Source organism: Callorhinus ursinus, unplaced genomic scaffold (assembly GCF_003265705.2).
Source record: "Callorhinus ursinus isolate GAN/ISIS: 27379988/994484 unplaced genomic scaffold, GSC_fseal_2.0 scaffold34, whole genome shotgun sequence".
In the NCBI taxonomy this organism is placed as follows: Eukaryota; Metazoa; Chordata; class Mammalia; order Carnivora; family Otariidae; genus Callorhinus; species Callorhinus ursinus.
The window spans coordinates 1,001,081-1,015,057 of record NW_027397096.1 but is presented as its reverse complement, the minus strand read 5'-3'; the positions used below and the strand labels follow the sequence as shown (position 1 = coordinate 1,015,057).

Here is a 13,977-nt window from a genome sequence, read left to right as displayed (position 1 = left end):
CCCCCCCCCCCCCCGCTGCAGATGCCTGTGACCCACTTACCCTCTAGATCTCCATCCCTCAAATGCAGTCTGTCCAAAGGTGAGCTGCGGCTCCTTCACCCCCCGGCCTCCTCCACAAGCATCTTCGCATCTTCTCCGCTTCAGGTGAAGGCAGCACCTTCATTCTGGCAGCTCAGGCAAGAACCTCAGAGTCATGCCAACTCCTCTCTCACCTCATACCCAATCTGCTGGGAGTCCTGTGCGCTCACCTTCACAATGTACCCGGAATCCACCCATGTCTCCCGGCCACCAGCCCAGCCTGGGCCCCCATCATCTCTCACCTGGCCTATTGCCACAGTCTCCCGAGGGGTCCCCGGGCTCCCGCCCTTGCCCCTACGTGTCGGCTAACACAGCAGCACAAGTCTGAGTCAGAGCACGTGACCCCTCTGCTCAAACCCTCCTTGGCCCCATCATGCTCAGTAAGACCCTCCAATCTTTACTGGGGCCCTGGCCACAGCCTCTCCTCCCTCGCCCAGCCTCCTTTTGCTGTTTTTCACATGCTGGGTGTGTCCTGCCTCCAGCCTTTGGCTGCTCCCTCCTCCTGGAGCACTGCCCAGGATACCTGCAGGGCCCAGCGTTCAGGTCTCTCCCAGGATCACCTTCTCAGCCAGGCCTTCCCGAGCAGCCTATTTTAAAATAGGGAAGGAGCCCATCCCTGTTTTACTTTTCCCCTTAATAGTCATCCTCTTCTAATAAATTATTTCATTTATTTATTTATCTTGTTCCTTTTCTGTCCCCTCCCACTGAGTGTCAACTCCATGAGGACAGTGCTTTTGTCTGGTGCATTCCCCGCTGAGCCGCTGGAGCCTAGAGCGGTGCCTGGAACATAGCAGGTGCTCAATAAACATAGCAGTTCTTGTTAGTACCAAGGCCCCTGGTAAGAGCATCCTCGGCCATGGCTCTTTCTCGAGGGCCCCTGGGCCATCATAGGGGGACAGATGGTGGGGAGAGCTCTGCAAGGGAAGTTACATACCAGGCCTGTCCAAAGGGCAGGCGACCAACACAGCTTTGCCTGGGACTCGGGGCTTTCCCAGGACTTGGGACTTTCGGGGCTAAAACCAGTAAGTCCCAAACAAACCAGGACAAGTCAGTCACCCTATCTGAGGCCAACACTGTGCCATCCTTCCAAAAACCAAACTCTCTGGGCCCAGAAAGGGGATGGGACACACAGGCAGGCACGAAGCATGAGTGTTCTCTAGACACCCACACCTTAGGTCTACTGTCTGCAGCCCAGGAGGCAGGCCCGGCCTATGCGGAGCCTGTGTGTGCGCATGTGTACGTGTGTGCGCATGGGTCTGAGTACATCTCTGTGCATGTGTGTGCTACTGTGTGTTTAGCCATGTATGTATACATGGCCACGTATGCATGTGTATGCAGTATCTGAGTACGGGCACATGTGTGTGCAAGCTCATGTTTGTCTCTGGAGGCCACCAAGGGGGCTGGCAGCCTGGGCCTTTTTCTCCTGCAGCATCCCCGAACTCCAGCCCAGAGAGGGGGCCTGGGTCTGTGATATCCCTGTCTTATCTCGGCACTCACTCTGGCTTTGCCTTTAGCTCCTGCTCTCCTCCCAACATGCTCAATTACGTACCTTCTCCAGGGTCACTCTCAGCTGGGAAACAGGTGGCCCCTTACTGGAACAGTCCTTGGCTTTTACCTGCCATGGCGAAGCCCCTGCACAGGCCTGGCCGGGATGCTGTGCTAACTGGGCTGCCGAGCTCTCAGGGGGCCTCACTGGAGCAACCTCAGGCTCCCTGGCTTTGCCTAGCCGTGTCTGCCACCTCCTCGCTGCGGGGTGCCCTCTGGGGGGTGGGATGCGGGAGGCTGGCGTGAGCAGCTCTATAGCCTGGTACTGCCTGGCTTTGGGACCAGCCCCACTGGGAGCACATTTCAGCTAGGCAACCTGGGCAGGTCACTAAACCTCCAAGGCCTCAGTTTTTTAGTCCAGGAACTGGGAGGCTGAGCAGCTGCCTTAGGCATTGCCAAGGGTGATGACTGTGTTACCGGTACTGTTATCAAAGGAGCTGCTGCTCACCCCCTCAGTGCTCTCCCCAACCCCAGTGTACCCTGGCTTTCACCCCACCCTACTCTGGTGCTCCCAGACCCCAGAGGCCTGGCAGAGGGACCTGACAGATCAGACACTGAGTCAGGGCTCAGACCCAGGTTCAAGTTACTTCCCTGCCAGGCCTTGGCTGCCCCCAGGACACCGCAGGTGGGGATGGGGTCTTGACCTCTCTGCTTTGCCCTTCCTCCCAGTCCATCCATCTCCATCTGGAGTTGCCAGCTCTCTGCAGAATGCCCCTTCCTTCACCTCGGGAAGCCCCTCTGGGGCTCATAAAATGTGTTCCATGTTACGCAAATTTGCTCCTCGGTTTGGGGGCCCCAGAATCTGGGCTGTGGCAGCCCAAGGCTGATGGCTGTGGGCTTCTGAGATCCAGTCCTTCCCAGGAGGTTTTGAGAAGGCTCTGCATCCTTCCTCCTCCCTCCAAACCCTGGAGCCTACTGTCCCTTCCCCAGAACCACAGTAAACTGTGGACCCACCTGTACCCAGACAGGCTCACTGAAACTGGAATGGTATCTTAGGTGTGTTTGATGGGGCAGGTGAACCCCTGTGGGCACGGGACAGTCCCCAGGGGCAAGCATCTACTGCCTGCCTGGGGGTCGCTGAGGGGTTGTGAGGGAGAGAGAGTAGGGGTGGGGATCTACCAAATCCCGACGGCCCTGGCATTGGCTGACAGAAAACAGGAGATAGGACGCAGCCTGTGAGAAGCAGGTGCAGAACTCTCTTTCAGGAGCCCTTGTTCCTAGTTCCTGGAACAGCACTCTTTCCTTGTCCGCAAAAGGCATTCAGAACTCACACCTGGGGTATCGGTCACCTGGTCACCCCATTCTGAACCTGTCCCCTGACTCCTTCATTCATGCCCAAGTTCACTCTGTGCTTGGTGCTGCAACAGCAGGATCCAGCTCCTTCGCTCACGGGGACTACACGTTCCAGCAGGGAGATGATTAAGCCAAAGGACCAGACAAGACCAAACTGACAAACGGCGGTAGACACTGGGAACACAACAAGGGGGTTAAGACTGAGACAAACGGGGGCACCTGGGTTGTTTAGTCCGTTGAGCGTCTGCCTTCGGCTCAGGTTATGATCCCAGGGTCCTGGGATCAGGCCCCACATCGGGCGCCCCGCTCACGGGAAGCCTGCTTCCTCTCCTCCCCACTCGTGCTCTCTTTCTCTCTCATTCTCTCTCTGTCTCTCAAATAAATAAATAAAACCTTTAAAAGAAAAAAAAAAAAAACCAACTGAGAGGGCGCCTGGGTGGCTCAGTGGGTTAAGCGACTGCCTTTGGCTCAGGTCATGATCCTGGGGTCCTGGGATCGAGCCCCACATCGGGCTCCTTGCTCAGTGGGGAGGCTGTTTCTCCCTCTCCCTCTGCCTGCCACTCCCCCTGCTTGTGCTCTCTCTCTCTCTGTGTCAAATAAATAAATAAAATCTTAAAAAAAAAAAGACTGAGACAAATGGGGGGACTGACATTAGTTTGTGTGCTCATGAAGGGCCTCCCTGAGCAGCGACACCTGAGTTGAAACCCAAAGGAAAAGAAGGAGCCAAAGAACAGAGGGAATAGCAGGTGCAAAGGCCCTGGGACAGGACCAAACTTAGTATAGATGAGGGAAGAAGGGCAGGGCAGGGCAGGAGATGCAGTCAGAAAGGCAGGAGGCGGGCTTTGTAGGGACTTGAAAGCCTCAGTGGACGAGTTTGGATCTAATTCTGGGTATGGTGAGCAGCCATGGAAGAGCCTGAAGTGGGAGCAATATGATGGGATTTGAGAGACTGCTACTGGAGCATAGATGGGGGGGTGGGGGCAAAAGGAGGCACAGGGCCATGGAGTCAGAGAGCAGTGGACAGAATGAGAAATGTTTAGGATGTAGACTTGGCAGGACATAGAAGTGGACCAGTGTGAGGGATAGAGGTTGGGAGGGACATGGGGTGGCTCCGGAGGATGAGGGTACAGTGAGACTGGAGGAGCCTGGGAAAGCAGGCTCAGGGGCCAACAAGAGCTCCATTTAGGACACACGAAGTCTGTGGAGCCTTACAGGGCTGTTTAACTGGTGGCAGGTGGATACACCAAACTGGAGGTGAGAGGCACACTTGGGAGTCACGGGCGTAGAGATGGTATTTAAATCTGTGGGAAAGGACGAGTTCACCTGTCAAGAGAGGGGAGCCAGGATCAAGGCCTCCCGCAACACAATTCTGGAATGTAAAGGAGAAGGAACAGCCAGCGATGTCAAAGGAAAACCATGGTGCCTGGTGTGACGGAAGCCAAGAGTGTTTCAAGAAGGAAGGTGGACTCCGCCATGATGAGGGCTGGGAGAGTTCCGTGAGGATGAAGTGCAGTTGTTTTGGCAACATGGAGGTAACTGGTGATGCCAGAAAGTTCATTTCCGGGAGAAAGAGGGGGGCAGAATGCATTCTAGAGGGGGAGGAAGAGTGAATGGGGAGACAGCACTGGGTCAGCCAGGACACGTTAGGGCATGCGAATGTAACCAGCGGCCCCAGGGTCTCGGTGGCTCACAACAGAGGCTTGTTTCTTGCTCAGGGATCTGGGTGGAGAACACATCCTCCACCCAGAACCCTGGCTGTCTCACAACAGAGAGGACAGAGGCCATGGTCACCATGGGATTTTGTTTCAAGCAGCACTCCTGCTCGTGTGTCATGGGTCAGAGTCAGTCACGTGGCGCAGCCCAGCCCCACCCGGCCAGGGAAGAATCCTGGGGTGCTGGTGTCCGGGAGCAGTGTCTGTGAGCACCCAGAGGCCACTCATTCAGAAACTTGGCTGTGAAGGGGGCAGAGACATAGGGCAGCGCCTGGAGAGGCGTGGAGTCCTGGGAGGTCGTCTGCTTTTTAAAGCTGGAAGAAACTAGAGCTTGTTTGCACGCTTGTGGGTGTGATTTGGGAGGAGGGAGAGAAAGAAGCCGAAGCAGCAGGAGTGGGAGGGCCAAAGGACCAGAGGCCCAGAGCGCGGAAAGAACCCCCTCCCGCAGCCAGGGGAGGGACGCAGGTCTGTGTGAATGACAAGATGACAGAGTTGCCCCCCCCAGCCTTCTCGTCTCCCTGAAGTAAAAGGGGGTCATTAGCTGGGAGCAAAGGTAGGGAGGAGGGCAGGAGTTTGAAGAGAAAGAAGACAGAATGAAGCAGGCCTTCCATTTGGTGGGAAATCAAACTACCCTAGTCACATGAGACGTTTGCACGTTTGCAAACACAGGTTTCCAGCGCCCACTGCCCGCCAGGCCCCTGCCCAGGTCCTCCTCACCGCCGCTGGACTGCTGGGGCTCCCCGGCCCCTCTGATGACGTCTGCTGCGTCACTCCCCTGCTCACGGAGCTGCATTCGCTCAGCAGACATTCGCCCCTCCCCTTCCTCTGGGCCGGACACTGTGCCAGGAGGGCTCTGGGGACAAAAGACCCAGTTCCTGGCTTCCACGAGCTCACAGTCTTCCCCAGATGCCTCCAGGAGAGTGTGTTGTGGACACGTGTCACTCCTCTCGGCCACCCAGCTGCTAAACCCTCTTCCTGTATTTGGGAGATCTCCCAATTTAGGTACATGAGTCCTTCCCTCCCTGTGGAAGCTGAAAAGGTCAAGCCCTCACTTTCTCATCCTTCCTGGAAGACTGGGCAAGGCCCGAAACCCAGACTTTGAACTAGGACTTAATGGTGCAATTAAGCTGGGAGCAATGCTTACAAGGATGGTGGCAGAGCCACTGTGGGCGGTGACTGTGACAGGAACATTGGAGGTACGAACTGGAAGTCCCTTTGTCTTTGTTTGGGGCATCGCTCCTGTCTGTGGAGCCCCCAACCCTTTGGGAGATTCTGTGGGTTACCTGTAAATAGATCTGCTTTTTATTTAAATTAGTCAAGGCTGGTGTGTCTGTTGCTTGCAAGTAAGAATCCTCACTGATGTGAGGTCCCTCCAGCTGAGCACGGCTTGAGCTGCATCACCCTGGTGGGGCCATCCTGAGGACACCGCCTAATGGTTCTTTCCACCAAGACCCCCAGAGCCACCCTGGTTCTTGCCCTACCCAGACCTGGGGTTGTTCAGCTTCTTCTTTGGGTCCCATTTGCTTTCTGCAGCGGCCCACCTAACACCTCCCCTTCTTGGCTATCAAGATCCAGATTTCATTCAGCTACCGGGTAGCCGGACGCCCTAGAGGAGCTAAACTCCTTCCCCAGGAGTGGGCGGGAGCCAGTCTCTATTAATCTACTCCATTGTCAGTGATTGGTTTAGATAGGAGCATGTGACTCCATTCTGACCAATGAGACACAAAGAAAGTCAACTGAAGGACTTGGGGGCGGGGCAATGCTCTTCCTTCTTTTGGAAAAGGGACACAAGGAAGGGATGTTCTCTCTTCCTGCCTCTGAGGGTGGTTGGGTGAGAATCAAATGCCTGGTGCCCACGCACCATCTTTCGGCCATGAGGAGACCTAAAGGCCTAAACGCCAAAGCCAGTTTACCAAAGACTGCAGAGTGAAAAGATGGCGAGGACCTGGATCATAATGACCTTATTAAGCCAAGGAGTCAACCAGTCCTGGGATCTCCAAACTTCTTATAGGACATAATAATTCTCGTTATAGCCATTGTGATTTGGGTGTTGTTGTTTTTTTTTTAAGTTTCATTTTTTAAAAAAGATTTTATTTATTTATGAGAGTGAGCACAAGCGGGGGAGCAGCAGGCAGAGGGAGAAGCAGACTTCCTGCTGAGCAAGGAGCCCCCTATGAGACTTGATCCCAGGACGCTGGGATCATGACCTGAGCTGAAGGCGGACACTTAACCAACTGAACCACCCAGGCATTCCTGATTTGGGTTTTTAATTACAGCCCCAAACACACCTTCCAGTGAGTTCCTCTTTTGCTTAGTCAGTCAGACTAGATTTCTCTTGCTTACAACCAAAGAAGCCTAACTTACTACTCGCATGACTTGGCTCAGACGGGACCTGTCCCAGGAAGCCTCCCCAGACCCTTCCCTCTGGGTTAGACCCCCCACCCTCCTCCGTGCTGCCTCCTCTCCAAGCACTCATGACTCTCTTAAAGTCACCTGCCTCCAACACCAGGGGTGCGGAACTGCTGGGGTGCCCAGTTGGTGCACAAAGCTCATCCATACATGTCTGGAAAGTGAAGGAATGAACGGATGATTTAGCTGATGTAATTCGAGCCCAAAGCGAAGAAACCAGGTGCTTTCCTTAGCTGAGGCAGACTTATTGTGGGTAGGTGTAGATATACAATAAGTTTTAGCAGCCAGAGGCCACCAGGTATCTCATGCCTAAGAGGATAAATGAGTTTACGAGGCATTTTGGGCCTTGCCTCAAAGGACTTTTTCTTCTGACCCATCATCAGCAGAGTCCTGACTGGCCACTTAAGAGCCCTGCAGGGAATGCTTCAAATGTATTTGTGGTGTTCAGTGTCTTAATCTGAGCAATGGACTCGGGGAATGTTAGTTTTATTATTCTCTATACCTTAAACATACTATATTTTGATGCATGCATTTAATATTTAACAAAGGAAATAAATCATGGAGGAAAAAAAAGACATCTTGCAGAGTCTAGGAATCTCAGGCCCCAGGCCTTTACTGGCCTCCTCCTCCCTGCTGTCTCGAGCCCTGTGCTTTCTCCAGGGCCCCACCTCCAGCCAGCCAGCCAGCCAGCCAGTCAGCAACACATTCCAGCCTCTGACCACAGGCCTGGGAGCTCTGACCCAGGCAGAAGTGGCACGGGCTTTCTCCGTGTGGGCCCCAAACCCTATGCTCCCCCAGAAGGTTTTTCTTTAAAGCCACTCTTCATCATTTATTTTAATTCTAAAATCATACTTGCCAATTGTGGAAAACATGGAAAGTAGAGAAGTGAAAAGGAAGAAAAGCCATCACAATCCCATTACCCTTGACAACCATTGGCAGTGCCTTGCTGTGCTTTCTCTCTGTACTTCCTTCATTTATGTAGGGATATATAAATTTAAATAAAAATTTTATTTAAAGCAATAAAATTGGGATTGTGCTGTATATGAGCTCTGTATCCTGTGTCTTCTGCTTAACTTAGACCATTCATCCATTCAGCAGCCCTCCAGGTGCCTTCCTCTGTGAGGCTCTACGGTGAGGCGGCTCGGCATGCACAGTGACCCCACCCCCCAGGAGAGTACAGTCGGAAACAGATAGTCATCAAACGGTCACATCCATATATAATCACACCCTGAAAAGAGGAGCCCGTAGAGAGAGATCCAAGTAGCTATGAGGAATGTGGGGGCTCCCCCTTGGCAGTGGGAGTGGGAAGGTTGGGAGAGTTTGAAGATTGAGAACTCCATTGGGAGGGTGGGGAGGTGGGGTTCTGGGCAGAGGGAACAGCCTATGCGGAGGGCCTGGGCCAGAGGAAACACACAGTTAAGTAACAGAAGAACGGTGTGGTAATGGTGCGGAGACTGCAGAGTATCCTTCTGTATGGACAGCCCATAATTTGTTTATCTGTGGAATATTTCGATTGTTTCTCATTTTTCACTCTTACAGATTATCATGACAAAATTGGTAATATTAGTTGCCTCCTGGGAGGACTACTAGAAGCTCAGGGACTAAGGAGAGGGGAATGTCACTGCATACCTGACATCATACATTTGGTTTATTGCCATGTGAATGTTCTTATTGATTCTTTTTTTTTTTTTAAATTTTATTTATTTGACAGAGAGAGACGCAGCGAGAGAGGGAACACAAGCAGGGGGAGTGGGAGAGGGAGAAGCAGGCTTCCCGTGGAGCAGGGAGCCCGACGCGGGGCTCGATTCCAGGACCCTGGGATCATGACCTGAGCCGAAGGCAGACGCTTAACGACTGAGCCACCCAGGAGCCCCTCTTATTGATTCTTTCAAGAGTCAGCGGGGAGCCTGGGTGGCTCAGTGGGTTAAGCATCTGTCTTGGGCTCAGGTCATGATCTCAGGGTCCTGGAATCGAGCCCCACGTGGGGCTCCCCGCTCAGCAGGGAGCCTGCGTCTCCCTCTCCTCCCTGCTCATGCTCTCTGTCTCTCTCTCTCAAATAAATAAATAAAATCTTAAAAAAAAAAGAGTCAGCTAAACTACACAACATTGGAACGAACATCTTTGTGCATAAAGCTTTGTCCGAATTTCTTGGCCTTTCCCTAAATCAGATTCATTGAGTCAAGGTCCCCTCGATGCAAGATGACAAATCACCTTCCAGAAAGTTTAGCTCACAGAGCCTTAAGTTCTGTACCCAGATCACCGGTCATAGGGACTTTCAGAGACCCCACTCTTCCCCGTTTGCCTTCCCAACTAGACTGAGCTACTCAGAAGAGACAAGGGCTGTGTGCCTCATATGGAGAGATCTCTGGGGCAGGGAAGCAAAGGTGATGAATGTGTGTTGAATCCCTCCCGTGTGTCAGACCCATCCATAGCCGGAGGTATCACATACACTCATTGAATGTTCCAAAAAAAATTATTATGAAAGTATTAATATCCCCATTTTACGGTTGAGAAAAATAAGGCTCAATAAAAGGTGGGGATTCACCCAAGATGGTGGAGCCAGGATTCAAACCAAGACCCCTCTCTCTTTTTTAAAAAAGATTTATTTGTTTGTTTGTTTGTTTGTTTGTTTATTTGAGAGAGAGAGAGGGAGGGAGAGAGAGCATGAGCAGGGGGAGCGACAGAGGGAGAGGGAGAAGCAGACGCCCCGGTGAGCACGGAGCCTGGTACAAGGCTCGATCCCATCACCCTGAGATCATGACCTGAACCAAAATCAAGAGTCGGGCACTTAAATGACTGCACCATCCAGGTGCCCCTACACCTCTCTTTTGAGAGAGCTCTCTCACAGGCCCTCCCCCGTGAGCCCCCCAACAGGCAGCTCCCCTACCTTCCACAAACTGTGTCTTACTCCCTTGCCAATAACTTCATTCCTGCCCCTGTCTTATTTATTTTCTCTCCTGGTGCCTCACACTCATGAGGCTGGGGAAATGGACAAGGCGGCTGGGGAAGGAAGTGGAAATTCTGTGTAATACCATTGTCTGCATCACAAAACTTGTCTTAAGTGCCAGCCCCAGGGATTTGCTGGAGTTGGTGCGACAGAGGTGGGGCTGAAGGTCAGATTAAATTGGACTAGTAACCCCAGGGGGACACTTGAAAGCGGTTGCTAAAGAAAGCGTTTCCGGCAGGAATGGGAGCAGCAGGAGGCGTGCTGGCCAGACGGCCAGGTCAAGCCTGCTTAACGGGGCTTGGTGGTGACAGGCTTGGGTTCACACGTCCTCCCCCGGAAACCTGAAATCTTGCCTTTTCCCCCCCAATAATGAGTTGGTATAAAAATGGATCTTGAATAAAACTGTCTGCAGTTTTCAAATTTCAAACTGCATTAGTCAAAATATATCAAATTTCCATGTACTGACTTACCACCTGCTCAAAATCTGATCCTTTTTCAGGTGGAATGTATTGAAATATGAATCACCTCTCCTGAGAGGAAAAAGGGAAAAGCAGCAGAGGGAAGGCCCTTTGAAAATGTGCCGGTGGGTGAACTGCAATCCTGGGCTGCTTTGGGCTCCTGCAGCCTCCCCCAGCCTCCACCAGCCTCCCGCAGCCTCCCCCAGCCTCCCCTCAGCGATGGCTGTTGGGTGGTCACAGCCCCTCAGCCACTTCCCTGTGCAACCTGGTTTCTTGCTCAAACCCTAGGCTCTGCGCAGTCTATGTTGCCCGCTGCACAGCATCATTGTCTCGAGTCCTCCGACCTTTAAGAAGCGCCAACTATGAGCCATGAGCTCAGGTGCGCCAGACAGGCTGGCCTGCATTCATACTGTCAAATCCAATAGTGACTTTGTTGTCACTCCCTCATCCACTCACCCTCTTAGCAGCACTGGACACAGCTGGCCCTTCCTTTGGGAAACACTTCCTTCTCCTGACTTCAGAGACAGGGCTCTGCCCTTTTTCCTCCTACCTGGCTGGTTGCTCTTCTTGGTCTGCTCTGCCGGCCATTCCTCCTCTGATCTCTGCACATCCCGATTCCCCAGGGCTCAGCACTCGGACCTTCCGTCTTTTGCAGCCCCACCTATCCCGAGTATCTATCGGGGGAGCTCAGGTTTTCAGTACAATCTCCCCGGGGCGGAAGACCAGATGTGTGTCTCATTCCCAAACTCCAGACCGGCCCACCTGGCATTGCCACCTGGAGATCTGACCCGCAGCCCCACTCGACATGCCCTAAAGGTGTTTCTTGCACACAGGCTTCCCCATCTTAGTAACTGACAACTCCATCCTTTTGGTTGCTCAAAGTGAAGATGTAGACATCATTCCATATGCTTCCTCTTCCCCTGTTCTCTTTCCCTTTAATCCATCAAGTCCCGTGGGCTCTACTCTTTAAATAGATTCCAAATTCTGTCCACATCACTCTGCCCCCACTGCAGGCACCCCATCCCAAGCCGCCATCCTCCCTCCCCTGGACCGCTGCAGTGGTCTCACTAACTGGTCTCCCTGCCTTTGCTTCAGTTCCATCACCACCCACAGCCCACACCACAGCCACAAGGATCTTCGAAAACAGTAAGAGCTATCGGGTTACTTTCCTGCTTGAAATCTCCCAGTGGCTTTCCATTGCACCAAACAGAATGCAAACTCCCTACCAACCCCCAGTGTCCTCCTGACGGGCCCCCCACCACCTCTCCAGCTCCGCCCCGCACCATTCCCCCCATCCCTGGTTGCACTAGCCTTCCTGTTCCTAGACCACAGCAAGCTCAGGCTTTTGTTTTGCTGTTTTAATGGTAAAAGACACATAACCTAAAATGTACCATTTTCACCATTTTAAAGCGTACAATTCTGTGGCATTTAGTACATTCACAATGTTGAGCAAACATCACCACTATCGAGTTCTAGAACATTTGCATCATCCCAAAGAGAAATCCCATACCCATTAGCAGTCATTCCCCATTCTTCCTCCCCGCCTGCCCCTGGCAACCATTAATCTGCTTTCCGTCTCTGTGGATTTACCCATGCTGGGTATTTCATATAAACGGAGTGATACAACGTTGTCTGTCTGCGAGTTTTCGCACCGACTGTTCCTGACTGAACACTCTGCCCCCGGCCCTCGCAAGACCACCTCCTTCTTAGCATTCAGGCCTCAGCTGGAGCATCGCCTCTCTGTCTAAAGCAGCTGTCCCTACCAGCCCCAGTCCCTCTTGATTACATAAGTACCCTGCTCTATTTCCCTCTTAGCACTGAACACTCACTGCGAGTATCTTGCTTAATTATTTGTTTACATGTTTATTGTCTTCCCCCTTGTCTGCTTATTCCCTAGGATGTCCGCAGCTTCCAGGACGGTGCCAGGCACCCAAGAGGCGCTGGCTCGCTGGGCGATGACTTGTGGATTGAATGAACAAGTGCGTTCCCAGCACTGGGATGGAGCGTCTACGATACTATGGAAACATGGAGGAGGTAGAAAGCAAGCAGCTGCCTGGAGTGGAGTCCCAGCGGGAAGGCAGCCTCCAAGGGCATTCAAGGGGGAAGGGGGATGATGTTCTGGTGGGAAGGAACTGCACGGTCAAAGGCCTGGAGGCACGAGAGAGCAGGTCCAGTGTGGTGTCTTCTCTAGTTTGCGATGTGTCCCCTGATTGTCCCCCAGCCTCCCGCAGAGAGGACAGAGTGTATGGCAGGGCACTGGTTTTCATACAAGATGTAAGGGACTGGCAGGAGAGAAAGCACAGAGTCTTTTTCATTTGTTTCTCTCACCCTAGTTTCAGCATGTGTTGCACATCCCCATGGACACAAAGGAAAACAGGCTTGTTCCAAGTTTTCTGATTTTTGAGTTGGCCTGCGACCACCTTTAAGAGAGATGGAAAGCACTGGCTCAGTCAGGAGAGCATGTGACGCTTAATCTCGGGGTTGTGAGTCTGAGCCCCATGCGGAGTGTAGAGATTCCTTAAAAATAAATATTTTTTAAAAAGAGAGAGAGAGAGAGATGGGAAGGCGAGAAAGCATGATGAGGTATAGTATAGATAATTGTCAGCTGCGGGGGATGGGGGGCCTCCCAGGAAGGAGGCAGAGCTAGGATGGACCCACAGCCCCCACATGGGCCTTCTTCACTGGCCTTACCTTTCGGGACTAAGCTACCGGCCCCTCTAGGTACTGCGCTGTCTGTGAGCCCTGTGTCTTTCATTTCTCCTGATCGAATCAGGCCTGGCTGACCCAGGCCCTGTGGCTCTGGGAGTCCAGCCGAGCTCCCAGGAGGAGAGGCCCTTCCCCAAAGCCAGGAGGCTCAGGAGGGCAAATTCAATTGTGTGCAAGGCAGGAAGGAGGCATTAACCTGTCTGTGGACTTCAATACCCCCACTCCCTCTCCCCTCTGCCAGTCAGCCTGTCCAGGCTACCTCTCCCAGATTCCAGCCTCCCACCATCCCAAGGGCCCGCTGCTGCCCCTGGGCTGTTCCTGGCCTCCTCTGTCCTTCAGTGCCCCATAGTTCTCCTCACTCTTGCCTCTAAGGGTCAGAGTGGATTTTGAGCTGAGATGGAAAGCAAGTCCATGAGGAATTCACCCTCCTCGGAGGCAAGACAGGCTCTTGGCCCTTCCCACCCCTCAAATTTCTGGTGCAATCTGCCCTGAAAAGTCCTAAATGGGAAAGAGGCCCTGGAAGCAGGCTGGGGCCATCTGAGCAGAGAATGCTGAAGTCTCAAATGTCTATGCCTAGTGTGTGGTCTAGAGCTGTCCAGGGCACGAGCTGCTACCCACATGTGGCTTCTGAACGCTGGAAATGCGGCTACCTTGAAGGCCTAGTACAAAAAAGGATGCTCGCTATACTGATTACATGTTGAAATGATAGTACTTCGACTATACTGGCTTAAATAAAAATAAAACATATATATATTTTAAAGATTTTATTTATTCATTTGACAGAGAGACAGTGAGAGAGGGAATATAAGCAGGGGGAGTATCAGGGAGA

General features: G+C 52.6%; 1 protein-coding gene across 1 annotated transcript in view; it reads right to left on the bottom strand.

Moving 5' to 3' along the window:
* The window catches only part of RTN4RL1 (reticulon 4 receptor like 1), a 67,373-nt gene that overhangs the window by 7,720 nt on the left and 45,676 nt on the right, over positions 1-13,977 (bottom strand). The window lies entirely within an intron of this gene.